This window comes from Alosa sapidissima, chromosome 18 (assembly GCF_018492685.1).
Source record: "Alosa sapidissima isolate fAloSap1 chromosome 18, fAloSap1.pri, whole genome shotgun sequence".
NCBI lineage: Eukaryota > Metazoa > Chordata > Actinopteri > Clupeiformes > Clupeidae > Alosa > Alosa sapidissima.
Window position 1 is genome coordinate 21,131,683 of NC_055974.1, and position 21,177 is coordinate 21,152,859.

Sequence of the window (21,177 nt, forward strand, 5' to 3'; positions counted from 1 at the left end):
TGAACAAGCCTATCATGAACCCAGAAGACAATGGCATGCGGGCTATGGTGTTCCAAAGTGATAGATAGAGATAGAGATAGATAGATAGATACTTTATTGAGCAGGTGTATTTACCCTACAACTAGAACTAATATAAAACACAATGGAATTTCTCAAGTGCAAGTGTCCCTTGGGTGAGTTTCCCTGTGTCTCTTCAGTGTTTTAGTTTATGGATGTTCCCTGTGTCTCCTGATAGTTTGTCAATCTTTTTCTTTTCAATATGTCTCATATTCATTGCCTAGCAAATTAACATTCTCATAAATTTCAAGATTTGCATGCTGGTGTTTGTGCTTGTGTGTGTGTTTGTGGGTGTGTGCGCTTGTGTGTGCGTGTCTGATATCTGCGTGTGTGTATCTCTGTGCGTGTGTGTATCTGTGTGTATGTGTGTGTTTGTGCTTGTATGTGTGTCTGTGTATCTCTGTGCGTGTGTGTATCTGTGTGTGTACGCCTGCACTTAGCCCGAATTGCCTCGGCTTGTGGTGCACTACATGAGACGCACCCAAATATAGAAGTGTGCAGTAAGCATCTAAACCCGTGGCGGCTGCTCTTCTCTCAGGCTCTCTACACACACACACACACACAAAGCTCACAGAAGGGCAGAAGGGGACACATAAAACACAAACAGGTACAGTACATAGACAGACGTATAGCCTACATAACATAACATGTAGACATATATACACACAACACATACACTTATGGACCCTTTCAAGAGAGTTCCATTATCAGCATCATAGTTGGCCCCACAAGACTTCCGTTTTAACATTCCATATGTTATCTTAATGCAGAGGAAGTAGATTGGGGCCCAGATAGAACGTTCAAGCATTGTTTTTGTTTTTATTGTTGAAAGGGTCTATATACATGTACAAATGACATACAAAGAGTAAAGAGTAGAAATAATGTGAATAAGTATTCATCTACAGGATTATGGGAACAGAGTGAAACTGTGTACATGGGCACAAACAAATGCATGGGCACTTACTTCATGCCCAAAAGGCATAATTTCAACCAGGTTATCTTCAGGTCTGGCGTACAAAGTCGCAACGTTACAAACAATCAAGCTCACCGACACTCAGAAGCACAGAGGCTCGAGATGACTGACAATCACACTCGCACACACACACATATCTCTCCCCTCATTGTTTTGAAAATCTAATTTGACAGCTGTAAAGTGGTGTAGTGGTGTGTACAAAGTTCAGTGTGAGAGTAGGTGTAGGTTGTGTTCATATATCCCCTTTCATGTGTAGCTGAATCTGGAACTGATTTTTTTTTGCCCTTCTTCCCTGCTCTAAGTTGACCGACCCTTTTTAGAAAAACACATAGTTCTGCACAGCAAAGTGACAGATCTGGATCAAAAGTGCTATTGCAGAATCAAAGTCAAAAGATGAATTTTTCATCTCTGTGAAAGAAGGAAGGTGAGAGGTGTGTGTGTGTGTTGTAGCAGGGAGCTGGAGTGTGAAACAGCAACCTTGCCCAGCTCAGTATCTGCATTTTTTTTTCTAAAATAAGATTTGTTTTTTAAGGGGAAAGAGAAGAGAAACAGTTCAAGGCTTGACCCATTTTTATAGGTATTTTTGGTTAGCTTTTTGCATGATCTGATGCTGCTGCCACTTTTGACTAATTTTAGTGGGATGGAGTGCCAGACTCCTTTGGTTTAAAAGACCCTCACACTCTCACTCACTCACACACACACACACACACACACATAGATACACACAGAGATACACACATTCAGTGTGTTCAGGTATCGTTCCTGCTTGGCCAAAATTAAGAAATGCTTTTTGAGCACCTTGTGAAGTTGTTGAAAAATATAATCTTACATAATGCAGGTAATTTGTCATCTGTCATTTTTTTTAGTGATTTAATGAGTAATTTGTATTCACTGTTCCATCTCCTTGTTTCATCTCCCTGCAAACTTTAAATCCATAGATGACTCACTCGTTGTTTTTCTAGAATCCCCTCGGGATATTCTCAACTGATCACAATTTACACACAATTTACAACAACAAACCTCAACAAGAACAAAAAAGAAACATCCTACCAGTTAGTGACCAGTTTTCTTTTGTGTCAGTTACTCACGGCATGGTGTTTACATCACTGATGTCATAAGTTAAATATTGTGGGCTCGTAAAAAAAACACTCTTACACTGAGTTTTCCTCTATTCTAAGACTAAGATTAATCCATGTACAGGAAGCAAGCCCCATCTATCGTTAGAGATTTGAGTAGTTTTGGAAAAATGTACTACAACCTCATTTTCTGAACAGAGAGATTTTTCAGTGGGTGGATGGTTAGAGTCTGGGCAATTCTTTATGACACAGATGACACAATTTCAACGTCCACATTCAATGTAGCTGCCCAAAGCTATTAAACACTTACCGATATTCAGCAATGGGTTAAAATATCCCACATTCTTCTCCCATCTTTCTTCTGTCATTCTTCATCTTTAAAAAAGAAAGAGAGAGATAGTGGTAGAGAGAGAGAGAGATAGAGAGAGAAAGGAAGAAAGAATTGAAACTCTGCATTATTTCCAGAAGGGAAATGAGGTCTCAGCAAGTGCAATTATGAAGCTGCTAGGAGCCAGCTGATAGGATTGAGGCCCATGTTATTTTTTCTCCATTTTCCTTTCCACCTCCACACTTATCTCTTTGGCAAAACAGCACAGAGGGCTACATGCATTTTAATACGGAAATTATTGAGTGAATGCAAAATAGCAGCCGGAGCAACCACTTCTCTCCATCTGTATATTTAAATGGAGTCTGCTATTACAGTTCTGTGCTCACAGTGTTTCTTTATTTTCTCTCCTCCTCGCAGTCCACACTTGAAGCCTCAGTCGTATGTTTACAGCCGCTTGCACACACAATGACCTCCGTGTCACGGGTCGTCTGCTTAATTCAGTTTGTTTTGTCCGTTTCTGAGTGGATTGGGTTGTGGTTGCCCGCTAATGGGCTAGCAGTGGTTTTCAAGGGTGTTGTTGGAGGCATGCGACATTAACTTGAGGAGTTAGAGGCCATTATCGGAAGACATCCTTGAGATTGCATTTTGGGTAAAGCAACAAGCGCTGACAGTAGAGCATCTCTCTCTCCCTGTCTCTCTTTGTGTACGTTTAAAAGAATGATTCGGGCTCAGAGCATCAGCAGCGATGGGTTTTACTCGACAGCCTATTCTCCATGGAAATTGTCTCTTTTTTTGTGCTTAGCGGTTTCCCCGTTTTTTTTTTTATTTTTTTTTATTCTTTTCCTGAGCCGAGCTAAAATGGATAGACACACAGCAGTGGTCCCAACAGGCCACTCTATCTCCAGGCGATGCCTTCCACTGTTTGATGAAGCTCGACAGACACGCTTCTCCACAGACGCCCGTGCCGCTGCTGACACCGCCGAGGAGAACAGGAAGAGCAGTTCACCACCTGGAGTCCGTGGTGCATCTCATGCTTTGCCAGCAAACTCCCCCTCCTGAGGAAACAAAAAGCCTTGCCTTCTTCCCAGAACTCGGCTGTAGCTGCCTGACAGAAACATCTCTAAAGCTCCCTGCTATGTGTGGATCATTTGTAAGAAACAAGACTAAGTGATAAAAAAAAAAACTATAAAAATGTATAAAAAAACCCAAAACATACTTAGTCATTGTAGGCTTAAGTATGTCACAGATCTCTAGATCTATCTACCCATTATGCTTCTGTGCTTTGGCAGCCATTTTGGATCAATTGTTTCAGTTGCTACCTGACAGGGCCATAGACTGAACAACTGTGCTGTGGCAGACATTTTGGTTCAGGTGTTACAGATGGGGCTCACTTCCTGGCTGAGGGCTCCAGTGTGCATCTAGAGATTTCCGTGTCTCGTTCCCTTGTACTCTGCAGAGTAGCCCGAGGCAGGAGGATGTTGTATTAATTAGCTTGCGTGTGTGTGTGTGTGTGTGTGTGTGTGTGTGTGTGTGTGTGTGTGTGAGACTCCAGTCCAAGTCTTCTTCCCCTGGCGAGGGTGTTTCGGAGCCAGCAGTCCGGGCTCCATAAACAGCTCGAGATTTACGACACTGCAGTTGGAACGCGCCAGGCATACACACACACACACACACACACACACACACACACACACACACACACACACACACACACACACACTTTGCCAGTGTAGGCAGTGTGAGTGTACCCTCTGCATCCCATTAAGCAGAAAGGGGCTGAGAGACCGTCTGGTTCATTTGTGAATCCATTTCACTCGGCACGATGGTTCAGGACATATATATATATATATATGTGTGTGTGTGTGTGTGTATAAACACATATACACATACACACACAGACATGTACATGACGTTCTGCTTTACATGCAGGCAGAGCCCAGGACTACCCTTTTAATACTTTTGGTCCACTGTCCTGGCCAGTTGTCACGGTATTGCATATACAGTAATTAGCTACAGGATGGTGCACTAAGGGTGACATTTTAATTAAGAAATGTGCTGATCCACAATCAGTAATTAAAGGGACTATTTCCTTGTACCTCCAAGGACTCAAGAGATGTACATGACATAAGGTTTTAAATACAATTTCTCATGTCATATCATAAAAGCAATGTAAGCAGGAGCACCTTAGGTAGGATGTAAGTAAGGATGAATGGATTATTGTTCTTTACTTGGCAACTACTTAGTTAGCGTGTAAAGTGGTGTGATGCTACCACATTTTTGTGCACTGAGATGCCAACAGAGTTTAAAGTGGAGGGAGAAAAATACTAGCTGGGCCATTTTGTCAATAGTTTTGTCAATAGCATTTCATTTAATTTCCTATTTATTATACAGGAAATTATTAAAAGTAACAAAGTTACAGTTTTAAACGGGCCTGACTCAGTAAAAAAACTGATTTCCAGCAGGTTCCTGTTCTGCAGCACATATAACAAGTAACAGGGACAGGGCACATCACACATCACATTTACAGTACATACAACACAAGGCAAACATATAGACATCAGACTTAGCACAGACAGTGATATATAGAGGTCAATGTTTGCAAGTGTATGTATTGAGGAGTAGCAGTTTAAATTCTGTGAGAATGAGGGCGGGGAACCTGTACCACGTTGTTTTCCTCTCTCGCCGGATATCAAACGCAAGCCTTGAGTAAACGACACACACCCTGCATTCTCCGTCAATCACCTGCCTATGAAGTGATTTGCTCACAGCATGTAGACTGAAGATTGTAATACAATGTGTTGTTAGCAAACACTGAAGAAAATCTAATGAATGTCCTTAATGTCATCCTGTGGAAATTAGGCTACATGTGTTTTTTCCCCTTTCTTTTCTGTTTGTTGTTGTTGTTGTTGTTTTTGTGCAGCCCTCTGTGGGAGCCGTTAGTCCTGCCAGGTGTAATCAGTGCTAATATTTCGCTGAGGCGCTGACAAGAAACACTGAATTATCTCAGGTAATTATCTCTGTCTGCACATTACACAAAAGAGCTACAGTGCAGCGAAAACAATGTGGGTAAGATTGCGGCGTACTGACACCAAGAGCTACAGTAGGTGACAAGGACAGAGTTGTGGGTTAATGTTCTAAACAATGCCCTTTCTTCTCACATGGGAAGGAAGGGAAGGAAGAGGAGAGAGGGATGAGGGGATAGGAGAGGAGAAAGGATAGAGCTGAGGAGAGGAGAACAGAGAGGATAAAAGAGGAGAGGAGAGAGTGATGAGGGGAGAGGAGAGGAGAAAGGATAGAGGAGAGCTGAGGAGAGGAGAACAGAGAGGAGAACAGAGGAGAGGAGAGAGTGATGAGGGGAGAGGAGAGGAGAAAGGATAGAGGAGAGCTGAGGAGAGGAGAACAGAGAGGAGAACAGAGGAGAGGAGAGAGGAAGGAGTGATGAGGGGAGAGGAGAGGAGAAAGAATAGAGCTAAGGAGAGGAGAACAGAGGAGAAAAAAGGAGAGGGGAGAGGATACAGGAGAGCTGAGAAAAGGAAAGAGAGCAGAGGAGAGAAAGATAAAGGATACAGAAGAGCTGAGGAGAGGAGAGAGATGAGATGAGAGAAGAAAGGATACAGAAAAGCTGATGAGAGAGAGAGAGGAGAGGAAAAAGGATACATAAGATCTGAGGAGAGGAGAGAGGAGAACAGGGTTGCAGATGGAGCCCTCCAGAACAGCCTCCTCATTAAAGGATCAACAAAGACTGCGCAGTAGCCAGCCCCCTGTGAAGGAGGGATTTTACAAACACACACACACACACACACACAGACATACCCGTACAGTGTGTAAGCTTACTAGCCGCTTTCAGGAACAATCTCCTCCTATATTCTAAGGAATCCTTAAAGCTACTCAAGTACAAGTGTGTTTTCTTTCAGAAAAAGACCCTGCAGTAACGTGTGTGAGCTATAGAGCTGTGACCTGGTACAGTTGTAGGAGAGTGCATATGTCTCAAAAAGATACATTGTTGACACCGCATCCCAGGGTCACCCTGGACATGACAATGCCATGGACCTGTAACTCATTCATGCTGATCTTCCCAAGTCCACACTGACAATGTCTCATTTATCAATAGCACTCAAGGCTCTATTTATCATTCACTCAAGTCTTCTTCACTTCAGTCACTCAGTCAGTCAGTCAGTCAGTCAGGCGCACACACACACACACACACACACACACATACACACACACACACACAGCCTTGGACCTTGGACACCCTAAGTATGTCTGTTTTACCCAGTGGATGTAAAACAACTTAATACAAGTGAATGTACAGGCATTAGTAAGGTACAGCATTGTAACATCAGTAGGCAAACTCAGTGTTACAAAGCCCACAGAACAGAAGCCAGTCTACAACATTTAATGGTCTTTATTTTATTTAAGTAACTCTCTCTCTCTGTTGCCTTCTTGTACATCTCGTCACTGTGAAGAAGCTCACATTTGCTTATATATTACGGCCCATTTGTTTTTTCTTATCCCCTCTTGGCGCGTGGCTAACTACTTTGTCATTAGTAATTGCTGCGTCTTCCTTTAGGGCATCGGTAAAATGGCCGTTGGTACCTAAAAGTGACATAGTCGCCCAAACTCTATAGTCCAGTGTGACAGACAAAGTAACTGATCACTGTCTAAATAGGTGCAATTAATGCAAAGTACATGAGTGACTCACCAATGACAGTTGCTACAGTTACAGCTGTGGCGTGTTTGAGTGTTCTACTGTTCTGCTCTCCTTTGTGTCCAGGTCCCACCTAATCCTGATTGGCTGGAAGTGGGGGTTCCTGATTGGGCAACCTTTAAAAACCCTCAGATGTCATACAGGCGGCTCTTGGTGCCATTAAGACGCGGATTTGTGGTCATTGGGACTTGTAACTGTGTTGTGTGTTGACTGTGTATACCTGTGGGTGGAGATGCAACATGTGCCAGAGGCTGTGTGGGTGTTTATTTTCCTTTATACAACAATTGGGTTCTATGGAACTATTTATTTGTTTCTGATTGGCCGAGAGACGTTCCATGAGTTTAATTAGTTTTGTTGATGCGGGGTTTAAACAGGGGTTTTTTTTAAAGCCTAATCTAACTCAAGGTCACTCTGCTATTTTCTGGTTTCAGTGTTAAACCTTTTTGGTTAGTTAAGAATTGATGGGTTATGTCGCCATATGCTCCCTAGGCTTTAACTACGGCAGACGTGCTACTATACACACTATACACGTGAGATACTATATTCACACACTATACACGTGAGATACTATATTCACACACTATACACGTGAGATACTATATTCATACTTACCTGTATACTATGATCTATACAGCACCTGGAAAGACTCAGATGGGGAGAGATACCACCATATGCACACTGTATTATATTAAGCATACTCTTATGTATGACTTAATATATATGTTATCCACAGGGTATGAAAATAAATAAATTCTCAAGTTGTATTGAAATCATCTGTGTTCAGGTGTTTCACCTGCCTATTGGACACTATGCTAGGCATACACTCATGCAAACATATATTGAGACAACCACAATTCAGAGTGAATAAAAATAAGTATTTCATGATAAGAAATTAAATGTTTTAAGAAGAACAGATGTCATCTGTGAGCATGTGTGTATAAGAGAGTGCAAGTACATACACACACACCTGTGTGTGTGTGTAAATGTGTGTGTGTGTGTGTGTGTGTGTGTGTGTGTTTGTGCACGCAAGCACTGACTCTAGAGGCTAGAGGGCAGGGTGGCGAGGCTCCAAGTGCTGCAGTTTCCTGCCACAGCATCCGAGGGACCATCAGTCACCGGCTGCAACGGCCACGACTCGACCCTGCGGACACTGCGTTGTCCCTGGCGACAGGACCGGCAGAACAGCCTCAACCTTACAGGTTCTGCAGCAACAGAGACAAAGATACAGAGAGAGAGAGAGAGAGCAAGAGAGAGAGAGAGAGAGAGAGACAGAGATAGCTGTGGAAGAGAAGGCTGAAAGAGGGAGATAGAGCTGAGAAAGAGAGAATAAAAGCGAGAGAGCATGAAAGAGGGAAGCAAAGAAAAGGAAACTGAGGGTGGGGCCAGAGAGAGAAAGAGAGATACTAAGAGAGAGAGAGAAAGTGCGAGAGGACATAGAAAGAGAATAAAATGGTAACCTGGAGCGAAGCTCTCAGAGTGCTTTTTCTCTCCCTCCCTGGAAGTCATCTGCTTCTATTTCACAAGAACCCTCTACCTGCACACAGAGGCCTTATCCAGAGGGGAGAGACACAGACTACAAGGATGAAACAAAGATGGAGAGAGTGTATATATACATACATATTGATATTAAGGCTGTCAAAGTTAACACAATAATAACATGTTAACGCAATCTCACTTTAATGCAGTTAAAAAAAAATGTGGCATTAACACAGGTTCTATCATGACTAATATTTAGGCAAGGTAGCGGCAGTTTCTCACTCACTCTCACTAGAGAGAGAATAGAGCGCGAGAGAGAGAGAGAGGAAGAGAGAGAGAGTGTTGATTGGCATTCCCGCTCTGGTGCGCTGTTGGCGTGAGCAGGGCTTGTTTGTGCGAGGGATTTACACTGAGCTGCGAAACAGAAAGTGACACGCTGCGAGAGCGAGCCCCACCTCATCACACCAACATGGATTAGCCGAGGCGGCTACGCTAATCTGTAGGCCTCTCCATGGAGGTACCAGAGAGGGCAGAGGAGGCAGAAGCATGGAGGAAGAGGAACAAATGAAAGGAGAGAAGGGAGGAACGGCAGAAGGGAGAGAAGATAAACAAACGTGATTTAACAGGGGAGGAGACAGGTGATGAACACATGAATATAGTCAGTCAATACTATACTCCGCAAGAGGAAATGAGGAAGGCAAACAGCTGTGGATAGGGAAAGCAGGTATAAGGGAGATGGAAAGAGATACGGAGGAGAAGGAAAAAGCATACGGAGGAAGAGAGAGAGTGGGAGGAGTAAAAACAGAGGAGCTGTGAAGAGAGGGGGAAAGGGGTTTGGGGAAGAAGATAAAAGGTTTAGATAAGAGATGAGAGCGAGAGAAGAGAGAAGAAAGGGAGAAGACAGAAGTGGAGAGAGGTGAGGAGAGGAGGAGATGAGGTGAGGAGAAGAGGTGTGGAGAGGAGGAGAGTAGATGTGGAGAGGAGTGGAAGAGAGGAGGTGGAGAGGAGAGAAGGTGAGGAGAGGAGGTGTGAAGAGAAGGTGAGGAGAGGAGAAACAAAATGTCCAAAATGATTGGAGCAGAAATACAAGAGGACAGATGAGAGCCCCCCACTTATGCAGTGCCAGAGGTAAGAGACATGGAGTGTGCAGTATACGATTCTGCTAATCTGAACATCAGACTCCTTAAAGACCACGTATCTTCAGTATCGGAAGACAGCTTTTTCAGTTGTTCAGAAATCTCTGAAATAGATGCTGGCCTTGGGGCATCTTGTATTTAAATATAACAAGTTCAGTTGGTCGGTCAAATAGTTGTTGGTTGGACCATAAAGTGTCACTAGTAAACTCCACTTGTGTCTTGGATGAGTCATGATCCAGCCGGCTGTCATATAATCAAATTTAAGCGTGATTCTCATGCAATAGGCAAGGCCAAACAGTTTCATTTCTATAGTGCATTTTATACATAAGGCAAGTCAATGTGCTTTATATCATCCGATAACTAAGACTGGCAGATAATAAGAAATAAAAGCATGAGGGACAATGAAAAACTCAACTCACAAAACACAACTCGCTGAAATTCAACAAATCCATAAAAAAAAGTCATAAAACACAGTGGGCAAACTGTGTGAAACTTTTTCTGTCAAATATTTGTTTTAAATAAGAATCCCAGCACATATTTAAACTCGTTGCCTTAGACAGATAGCAAGATCCACAGGCCTGTCCTGCCAGCCCCTGCGTTCAGGTGTGTGAATCTAGGGCTCCTTCGCACCAGGAGGGAACACGCAGACTCCCTGAATAGTCATCCAGCCCACACAATTGATTGCACAGCCATGTTTCTTCCTCTTCCAAATTCTGGCCCAATTTCCTGGCCTTGCGGAACAATGGCACCTTTGGAGCCGCAGTGTTCTCGTTCGTCTACTTGCGACTGTGAGAAAAAAGGCATTGCGTAACACAAGGCTTCTGATCCTGGAGATCAGAAATTACTTAAGAAACAGGCGCCGCATATCTGTGTGTGTGTGTGCGTGTGACGTGTGTCTGTGTGAGAAGGTAATTTTTTAAATCATTGTGGAGAGCCAGCTCTTGTGAATTCATCTGTTAAGTATCTGTGACACAATACCACAAAGGGGAGCTGTGTGTGGCAGTGTGTGTGTGTGTGACAGGATTTGGGGGAGGGGAGTGGTTCACCACTTTGACTCTACTCAACGTTGTTCACTGAAGCCTTTTTCATTTAATATGTTCAACAGCCTTTTCAAAGGACGGATAAAAGAGACTCGACCCCCCCCCCACACACACACACACACATCTTAAAACCCCCACCCAACTCCATCCGAGAGCGCAGGCTCTCCTCTCTCAATTTGATTAAACTGTTTCAGGCCAAAAAATGTAATTGAATTGTAGGCTACTCCAAGGGCTGGAGACGGAGCGAGCGAGATCCAAAGAACAGAGGTAGCGAACAGGCCATAGATCTTCAGTCAATCTCAATCGCAGTCAGTCAAACGCGGCCGCTCGGGCACAGTAAAAGTGCTGGATCAATCAGATCAATCCAATACAGTCATAGCAGCAGCAGCAGCAGAGGCAGAACACATCTCAATAATTCTTCTCTTCTGTCTCTCTTGCGCGCGCATACAAACTAAAACGCTCGCGAGTGAATATGCTCAGGCTCGCTAAAGTAACTACCGAAGACGATAAAACAAGGCTGTTGTCAGATGGAGCTCTACTGCAGTGCTTGGCAATAGACCAAATGAATAGCACAAGTGCTTTTTCCCACCCTTGCATAGTTTATGGAGCGTGGACATACAGAAGGGCAGCACTGCAGCAAAACACTAGTCACACTCTGGATCCATCAGTTTGGTTTTTCTATAGACTAAAGGTCATTTTTATAGATGCACACAATGAAAACGTACACATAGAGGTGTGTGTTTTTTTTTACCTATATATATGTGTATGTGTGTGTGTTTGCAGGGAAGCCACATATACTGTAGGTATGAACAGGTAGCAACCGCTGCAATGCTTGTCCTGTCTGTCCGAGAAAGCGGTGGTCATCTCTTTTCCACCTTCATTTTAAATGAGTAAATGGGTGGGGTATCTGCCAGACAAGGTGTGTGTGTGTGTGTGTGTGTGTGTGTGTGGGGGGGGGGGGTAGTACAAGACACAGAGAGTGTGTGTGTGTGTGTGTAAAGATAGATAGATAGATAGATACTTTATTGATCCTCAAGGGGAAATTCAAGGGTCTCAGTAGCATACAGACATCACACACAACATGCACTTACAGCAGAAATGGTAAACATAAGTATAAGTATAAACATATAACTAAACTCCACTGTACAATAAAGACAGTAGAAGATAAGACAGATAAGAAAACTAACAAAACTAAATACTAAATACACTATATAAGTTAAATTAAGAAAGTCCAATGTGCTTGAGGGTGATCAAGCATAAGACACTTGTAGTGGCAGGGCCAGGACTGGTGATGTGCTAAAGGGAGTGAGTGTCATGGTGAAGGTGCAAACAGTAGTCCAACCATAGTCCTTAGTTATGTGTGCCTGGCAAGGTGCTCAAGAGAGTGAGTGTCATGGTGAAGGTGCAAAAAGTAGTCCAACATTAGTCCAACAGTGCAACAGTGCAAGAGTAAGGTCTAGAGACCAGCATAAATAATATAGACAAATAGGAGAGTAAAGTGTAATGTAGACAAGGTAAAATAAAAAACAATTTCAGTGCAAGAACAGGTTGAGGTAATAGGGTTATAGCCATTCATTCATTCAGTATTGTATCAGAAGCCTGACCGCAGCCATTGATCATGTGTGCTAATATAGCATAAAAAACAGTGTAGCAGTAAAACAGTAGTGAAAACATTAGGCTGTGTACAATAGTAAAACAGTAGTAAGCAGTAGTGGGCAGTCAGTACTCAAAAACATGGACATGGAGAGGCAGACAGACTAAGCAGAGAAGTCTCTCTCTCCTCTTCCCTTTAGTGAGGCATTGAACAGTTCAATGGTCCTAGGAACAAATTACTTCCTCAGCCTTTCAGTTGTGCATGGCAGTGAGCGAAGTCTCCAGCTGATCAAGCTCTTTTGGTTTTTGATAGTGCTGTAGAGCGGATGACATTCATTGTTGATGTTGATCAGTTTGTTTAGGGTCCTTTTGTCAGATATTGAAGGGATGCACTCCAGTTCAGCTCCCACTACAGAGCCAGCCTTCCTTACCAGCCTGTCAAGTCGCCCAGCATCCTTCTTCTTTGTGCTTCCTCCCCAGCATACCACTGCATAGAAGAGGGCGCTGGTCACAACATCCTGAGGAGCTTGCTGCACACATAAATGTACCCCCCTCCTCCCCCCGCCCACAAGAGACATCCTTGAGGACAGCACACAGCACCTCTCGCTTTCCTGGAATGTGTGTGTGTGTGTGTGTGTGCATGGTGATATCATAATCCCAGAATGGCATACAACATCTCCATTACTGGTCCTTCTATATGTGTGTATGTGTGTGTGTGTGATGTCGTCATAACCCCCGAATGGAATACAACATCTCAACAACTCTGCTGTCTAAGTGCCTGTGTGTGTGTGTGTGTGTGTGTGTGAGAGAGAGTGTCTGTGTGTGGAGGGGAAGGCTGGGGGTGAGAGGCATGTAAATAATTGAAGGCTAAATAAGGAGTAAGGTATGGGGGAGGTGAAGGATGAGGAGGTTTTCCTCACATGAACCTACAGGCAGGGAGCACCTCAAACCACCTCCACTAGACAAGCAACACTGGGAAGCGCTGTGTGTGTGTGTGTGTGTGGGGGGGCAATGTTTGGTGTCTATCTGTGTGTGGACTGTTTGTATGGTGAGCGGTAAAAGCCAGTATGTATTCATTTGTGTGTGCTTGTGTATGTGTGTACACAGTATAATCTGTTCATGTATCTGCTTGTAGTGTAGTGTGTGTGTGTGTGTGTGTGTGTGTGTGTGTGTGTGTGTCAGTCAAGGATTGTGCGGGGTGTTCATTTACACATCTGTACCCAGAGTATAGGCATATGCCTTGAAATCTGTTTTTGTAAAGTGTGGCATATCTTTGTCTGTGCGTGTGCATGTGTGTAGGCACGAGCCCCTGACAAAGCAGTACCTCAGTCCTGCCTGGTGGCTTGTGTGTGTGTGCACTTGTGTGTATGTGTGTGTATGTGTGTGTGCCCGCACGCTTATGTGTGTGTATGTGTGTGCGTGCTAGTGTGCATGTGTGTGTGTGTGTAGCCCACAACACAGCAGGCAAAGCCAACCCACACAGAGGCTGACAGAAGACGACATGGGGAGATCCACTGCATCAACATGATCATGTGGGCTGGCCTATTAGTAACAGACAACTAACAAACTACCATACAAACAACATTTACAACTTCATGATTCATGACATGCCTTCATGACGCAAGCTATTCACTGTGTATATAAGCTAAACATACTTGAAGATTACCGGTACATACAATTGTGTTCTAGCTTAGGCGTGTTTGTTGAAGTCCTACATTGACTTTATCAAGTACATTTATCCATCTGGAAATAACATAACATATGACATTTAAGAACCCAAGACTATTCGGGCAAATTTACTAGCCAGCCGGCTTTGGTATATGGATTTTGACAGGGCTACGGCCATGTGAGTGGTGCCCCTGAACAGAGTGTGTAAATCGCTCCTGCCTCAGACACACACAGGCTGTAAATCGCTGAAGGAGCAGAGGAATGAGGCTAGGATTGGATCACATCAATCAGGACCAGGTCTACAACCAAGTCCCATGATGCAACACCAGCGGCCTCAAGGCATGCGCGCGCGTGTGTGTGAGTGTGTCCGCAGATGATGCACAACAGCAAAGGGTTTAGGGTGTGAAAAATTGAAACAAGGAAGCTGAAATCAAACACATGTACACCATTTGTTAAGTTAAATCAAACTGGCTCTGCCACACACAAACTAAAATGGTAATACAATGTGGAGGGGATTGTTGGGACGATGAGTGCAGGGCTATAAATGAACATAATGGAGACGCACAAACACACCCTCACACACACACACACCCTTACACATATTTTGGTGTATGCTGGTACACTGAGCTGATGGAAAGATGTGTGTGTGGCTATAAATGAACGTAATAGACACAGACACACACACACAGTTTGGTGCATGATGGTGCTGTGGGTTGATGGGAAGATGTGTGTGTGTGGCTATAAATGAACGTAATAGACACACACACACACCCTCATACAGTTTGGTGCATGTTGGTGCTGTGGGCTGATGGGAAGATGTGTGTGGCTATACATGAACGTAATAGACACACACACCCTCACACAGTTTGGTGCATGTTGGTGCTGTGGGCTGATGGGAAGATGTGTGTGTGTGTGTGTGGCTATAAATGAACGTAATAGACACACACACCCTCACACACACAGTTTGGTGCATGTTGGTGCTGTGGGCTGATGGGAAGATGTGTGTGTGTGTGTGTGTGTGGCTATAAATGAACGTAATAGACACACACACCCTCACACACACAGTTTGGTGCATGTTGGTGCTGTGGGCTGATGGGAAGATGTGTGTGTGTGTGGCTATAAATGAACGTAATAGACACACACACCCTCACACACACAGTTTGGTGCATGTTGGTGCTGTGGGCTGATGGGAAGATGTGTGTGTGTGTGTGGCTATAAATGAACGTAATAGACACACACACCCTCACACACACAGTTTGGTGCATGTTGGTGCTGTGGGCTGATGGGAAGATGTGTGTGTGTGTGTGTGTGTGTGTGTGTGGCTATAAATGAACGTAATAGACACACACACCCTCACACAGTTTGGTGCATGTTGGTGCTGTGGGCTGATGGGAAGTTTTGTGTGTGTGTGTGTGTGTGTGTGTGTGTGTGTGTGTGTGTGTGTGTGTGTGTGGCTATAAATGAACGTAATGGAAAATTCCGGGTGCCATAAATCATGCTGGCAGACGGTGCCATGCAAATGTGTTTACGGGCACCTGCTGAAATCAGCAGCACAGCGCCCAATTTACTGACGCTCGCACACACACACACACACAACCATTCACACAAACACACACATACAAACACACACACACACACACACACACACACATCACCCAGACAGGGGATTTTGGAATGGTGGGATGGGGGGGTTGAAAGTGGTGGATAAGAAGGAGGAAATGTACTGACACATGAGCTTGTCCTGCTCCTCCTGCCACAGCAGGGCTAAATGAGTGAGTGAGGGAGGAAAGAAAAGAAAGGAATCAAGGAAGGAGGAGAGGAGGAAGGAAGAGGAAGAGGAAGATGAGGATCAAGAAAAGTTAGAAGAGGGGAGTTGAGGGAAGGAGGGGAAATAAAATACAGGAGTAATGTCCTGATGTATGCACGCATCCAAAGTACACTTCCCTCCACCAATCACCTAGCCTAGACATCTAGACGCACCCTAGCGGCTAGTCTAGCAACTTTCCGTTGGCTTGTGAGCTCGAAAAATGAAACTTCTATCAGGCCAATCAAATTGTGTATAGAGTCGTTAGGCGGGCTTTACATAATGATTGATGGCAGAGTTGCAACGGTTTGGCTTGAAATCCCTGCTATTTGAAAACAAATAAGATGGATGTTGCTGTTAACAAATTGAGCTTTTATGAAGTTGGCAAAAGTTTGAACTAGCCAACTAGCTCCCCTGGTGGGAAACACATGGGACTCATAGCGCTGTCCTATTGCGTGCAGAGGGAATTTGAAAGACAACCGATTATCCCGCCCCTCGGACTGAGCACTGCGAACGGTGAGTGCCCAGACCCTACATTTTAATGTGGGTCTGGCTCGTCAGGCTACCAATCACCATACTGTGAGGGGAAAATGACAAAAATGGACTTTAACCTTGTGTTGTTTTTGCGCTGATACTTGTGTTTCTGTAAGACCTTACACTTTTAAATAGACAAAACCTTCTCAGACTCCAAGTATTTATAGATCTCAACACACACATGCAAGACAGGACTGGAGTGGAGAAATGAGACGACACCATTGTATAGATGCCGCCGACTCTTTGGTCACCATCCAAAAAATAGACCGGTCTTCTAAAATGGTTTTTACACGTCGCAAATGGAACGGTTCAGTTACACGCCCAGTGTAGCTTCTGTGTAACATGATGGTGCACTTAATAATGGAGCTAGAAAACACACACACACACACACACAGAGAAACAAAGTGTTTTTGGTAGCCATTAATGCAACTCATGCTAGAATGAGCTGTGAGAACTTATGGCTTTTCCTCCTCTGACTAGAGTGTGTAAAACCTGTGAAGGTGCTGCTGGTGTCTGTGTGTGTGTGCGCGGAAGAGGTGGGAGAGGGGAGAAAGATACGGCGCTGTATTTCAGGTGAAATTTATGTGGCCCTTCCAGCACGGCGGCCTGATAGGATTGGATTTGGCCAAAGGAAAATAAAACGACCCAGACTCAATTTCGAAAGCCATTTTGGCCAAACGCGGCCTGCCATCACTCACTCTCAGGGCCATTAACCGAGGCAGGGGGACTGCAGTGGGGGATGATGGGCTGGGCAGGGCCTCACAAAGCCCTCAGACACACACACACACACAGACAAATGCATGCACACAGCTCAGGCGTCAAATGCACAGCCAATTGCACATACAGTATATGCAACTGCCTCCATAACACATTTATATATACACCCTCATTTCCTCAAAGTTTCCTTATCACTTGGCTCCAATGGAGATGATCACTAGTTTTTCACACACACACACGTGCATTCACACTCATGAACACACTCTTAGCATGCATTTGGAAAATCCTGGTGCTCAATTTAAAATACACAATACAGTAAATAACTACACAGTGGTTATTCACAATATGGTGCACTATGAGCTACAGTATACGAGTAGCTGTTGGTTGAGAACAGGAGTGTTGGTAGCATTAGTGATGGTAATGTTGCCCAGAAACACAGGTTCTGAAAAAGCATCAAGGAGTAGAGCTTTCTTTTATGCTTTTATGCTGATAAGGTTATGGACATGATTCTATTAATGAAACAGGTTCTTCCAAATTGACTCTTTACTTAAATTACATCAGAACAGATGGAATTAAGGCCCTGAATGTCTTACTGTCTTGAAGCCTGAGCATTTTTTTTTTTTTGCAATTTGCAAAGGTCTGTGTACGGGCTTCATTACCCAGCCCAGTTTCCATTCTTCCGAAGATTTTAAATGCCTGTTTGTAGGGATGAAAAAGAAACAACTAAAAAGTGTTGGTCCAAGAGAAAAATAAACCCAAAACAAACCAAAACGGAGCACGGAGGCATCTGTTGGTGTGCCAACAGCACTGTACAAAGTCAACCAAAGGTCATAGCGCTAATGCTAACAGAGTGCTGGGCGCCTCTGAGCTACTTAGGGCTTTGAAGTGTTTCATCTTAGCGAAGCAGCCAGCTTTAAGTGGAGCTACGCCCGGCCCTGGGAATCAATACTCTCGATTGGGTACTTCCACGAGATGTTTCCTCCCCCTAGTCTTTGTGTTCAACCCACACACGGCTGAGCTGGTGCCTAAAATCTGCGGCAATTACAGATGTCGGCAGGGGAGAAGAGCTACAAAGCGGCAAGCTGAGGCCTAGTCCATTAATGTTACCCAGGCCCTGAAACCACAAGGCTTTCAGGATAGCACAGCGATGAATCGATTGAGGAGGAACCGTCTGACACTGAAGTTGTTTTCCTGTCTCGTCACAGAAGTACATCAGAGGATTCGACTGTTGTAATCCTGCTTGTACAAGTAAGTAACACAAGTGGCAAGGCACAAAGTAAAAACTCTCAACTAACTTTTAAAAAGGCTTTTTCTTCTTTGGCCAAAAGTAAACCTTCAGTTCAGAGCTAAAAGCTACCTGTTAAATGATTTTCACTGGAGCTAATGCTTAAATACTACTCATTGTGATTGTCTTTTGCCAACTGCTCCAGAAGGTTGAAATTGCAGGAACGTTGTATTTCACCTCTCCAGACCAGATTGTGTGAATCAAATAATAAACAGCTGTTGGATGGATACACACACACACACACACACACACAGCACAATGATCTCTCCATTTACTTAAATGCAATGTAAAAGGTGCCGTGGACAGAAAGTGAGGCGCACGGTACCTGTTATAGCAAGGACAGGCCGGTGGCAGAGGGGCTCCCCGTCTGAACAGAGTTCTGGTCTGTAAACTGTAGATCTTTTGCCACGGTCTCGCCATGTGGAATCTGGTCCTCAAAGAAGTGCCTTTTTGACAATAACCTTTGTGAAATCCAACTAGTGTATTAATTTGACATTTCATAATAAACTGCTCTTCATACGCTAGCCTGGATGAACACAGATGAACCTGTTGGCAAATTTGAATTTGCTCTGCGGGACCAGTAAATTCAAAGGTTTGTCTGGGTTCTCTCAGGCTATACATTCATAATTGCCAACAGTTACCATAGCGCCTCGCTGATTTAACTACTACAACTTGGATAATACTGGCAAAGGTAGTCTTTAACTTTATGGATAAGCTTCAAAAACAGGCAAAGACCAAGCACAATTGGCATAATTTGCCTTCAACTTATTTATTGATGTACTGAACATGAAAAAATACAAAGTATTCCAAACACAAAGAAAAGAACATGTACATCTCTTTTAAATCTTTTTTTTTTTTTAAATACTCAAAAGATATACTCTATATCCCAAAAAAAGAAAAAAAAAATAGAAAGAAAACGGCTGTGAAATCAAGTCATACTGTACAACTTCAAATAAATAAATCATCCCCACAAAAACAATAGAATTGAGACTAGGTGGGATGGTGAACCTCTGGCCCAAGTCCTACCTGCTCCACCACACCACACCACTACCAACGCCCCATCCTCTGACCAACAACAACCCCCCACCCACCCCCGTATCTTTTTTCGATCCACCCTCCCTGCCTCCCCCCAATCTCAATACCTTCAGTAGAGGAGCAAGAGAGGAAGGTGAAAGGGGAAAAAAAACAAAAGTGTGTGTGGAGGGGACAGGCATGAAAACAGAGGTTCCCAAATCCCACAGCAGCAAGTATCTCACAGCTCATTTAGACTCATGTTAGACCTCTACACTTCCAACAATCAACCAAGAATAAACCAACTTGGGAAAACAAAACAAACAACAATAAAAAAATAAATAAAAAAAACAAGTAAACAAAAAAGTTGCAGTCGCAAAGATAAATATATAATGCATAGCACACTGCTTGTAATAAGAGGAAGGAAGCATGAATATTAATCAGTTATAAATACAAAGCTGGATGCAATACAGTCATCAGTGCATCTAAGGCTCGACATGCCTTCCTTTGCATGAGAGTGAAAGAGAGGCAAGACGTTCAGGATTATTTATTTTTCCCCCTCTTTAAAAATCGGAATCCTTTTTTATAGTCACTATGGCCGCAGAACTGCCTCGTCAAAACTCTCCCTTGTCATAAATTAAGCAATATACACCTTTTTTACGATTTTTCTTTTTTTAAAACAGGTTATATGCATTATGTATACATGAATATGGAAACAAAAAAAGTAATCAAGTAGTTCAAAACTGTGGCTTATATTCAATCTTTACCACATAAATATATATTTATGATGTATATTTATATAGATATAAAAAAAAAATATCAAGTCAACTCAGACCAACTTAAATGCCTATAATTTTTTTTTTAGTAGCATAAGCAATACTATCTACAGACCAAACAACCAACAAATCTGATACACTTAATGCTAGTCCATATGAAAACAAAATAAATCAAGTATTTCTTTTTTTAAAGTATACCATACTTATTCTTATAAAAAAGGAAATAAAAAGCACTTCGCAAGTCCAAAGGAAAAAAAAAAGAACCAAATAAACTCACTCAACATGAAAAAGTACTTATATACATATAACTCTGCAGGAAGGAGCAGATACCCCTCACACAGAGTCTCATTCAAACTAAATTTTTGTTTGTTTTTTTACCTATTCTTGAAGCTGCTGTTTTTGTTGGCCAAGTTTAATTTCAGCCTTCACACAAAGCATGTCAATCCCTTAATTTTAAATGTATCCTCTCTCTCGCTTTTTATTTTTTGAAAGACAAAGCGTCTTTGACAATAAGTACACCAACAAAAACACCATGAGCTTTTGCCTGAAGGGAGTGCTGAGGGAAGATCTGATTTGTTAAACCCCACCAAACCCCAAACCTTTTGAATGATATCCAAGGACAGAATTTTGCATGCAAGTTTTTTTTTTCTAAAGTGGAATAAACCTTTGTATTTTACCTTGTGTTTCAGAGGAAAAAAAAAAATCTAATCTGAACACGGGTTGCTAGTCACAACAATCAGGATGATTGGGCAACCCACAGACGATTTTTTTTTTTTAAATAAATGAAACACTGCCATTGATTCTAGAATCTAAAGATATTAATACAAAGATCTCAAAAGGTATCTTTTACATCATAAATCTTTCCAGAAATTTGAACCTCTGCAAACTCTCTGGTAAAGATCAAAAGCTCACAAGGTGTCATATGAAGATATTTCTCAAAGTATCCAAGTCAAAATATTTGTTCCAGGTCCTGTAAAAAGTTTTTCCAAATGTTTCTG

At 43.0% G+C, this 21,177-nt stretch overlaps 1 long non-coding RNA gene across 1 annotated transcript in view; it reads right to left on the reverse strand.

Moving 5' to 3' along the window:
• The window catches only part of LOC121689689, a 15,891-nt gene extending 7,996 nt beyond the window's left edge, over positions 1 to 7,895 (reverse strand). The window contains exons 1-2 of the long non-coding RNA XR_006024847.1: positions 7,134 to 7,895; positions 2,417 to 2,481 (exon numbers count right to left, since the gene is read on the reverse strand). This is a non-coding gene — a long non-coding RNA (uncharacterized LOC121689689). The remainder of the gene's footprint in view (positions 1 to 2,416; positions 2,482 to 7,133) is intronic.
• Between the last annotated feature and the right edge of the window lie 13,282 nt (positions 7,896 to 21,177).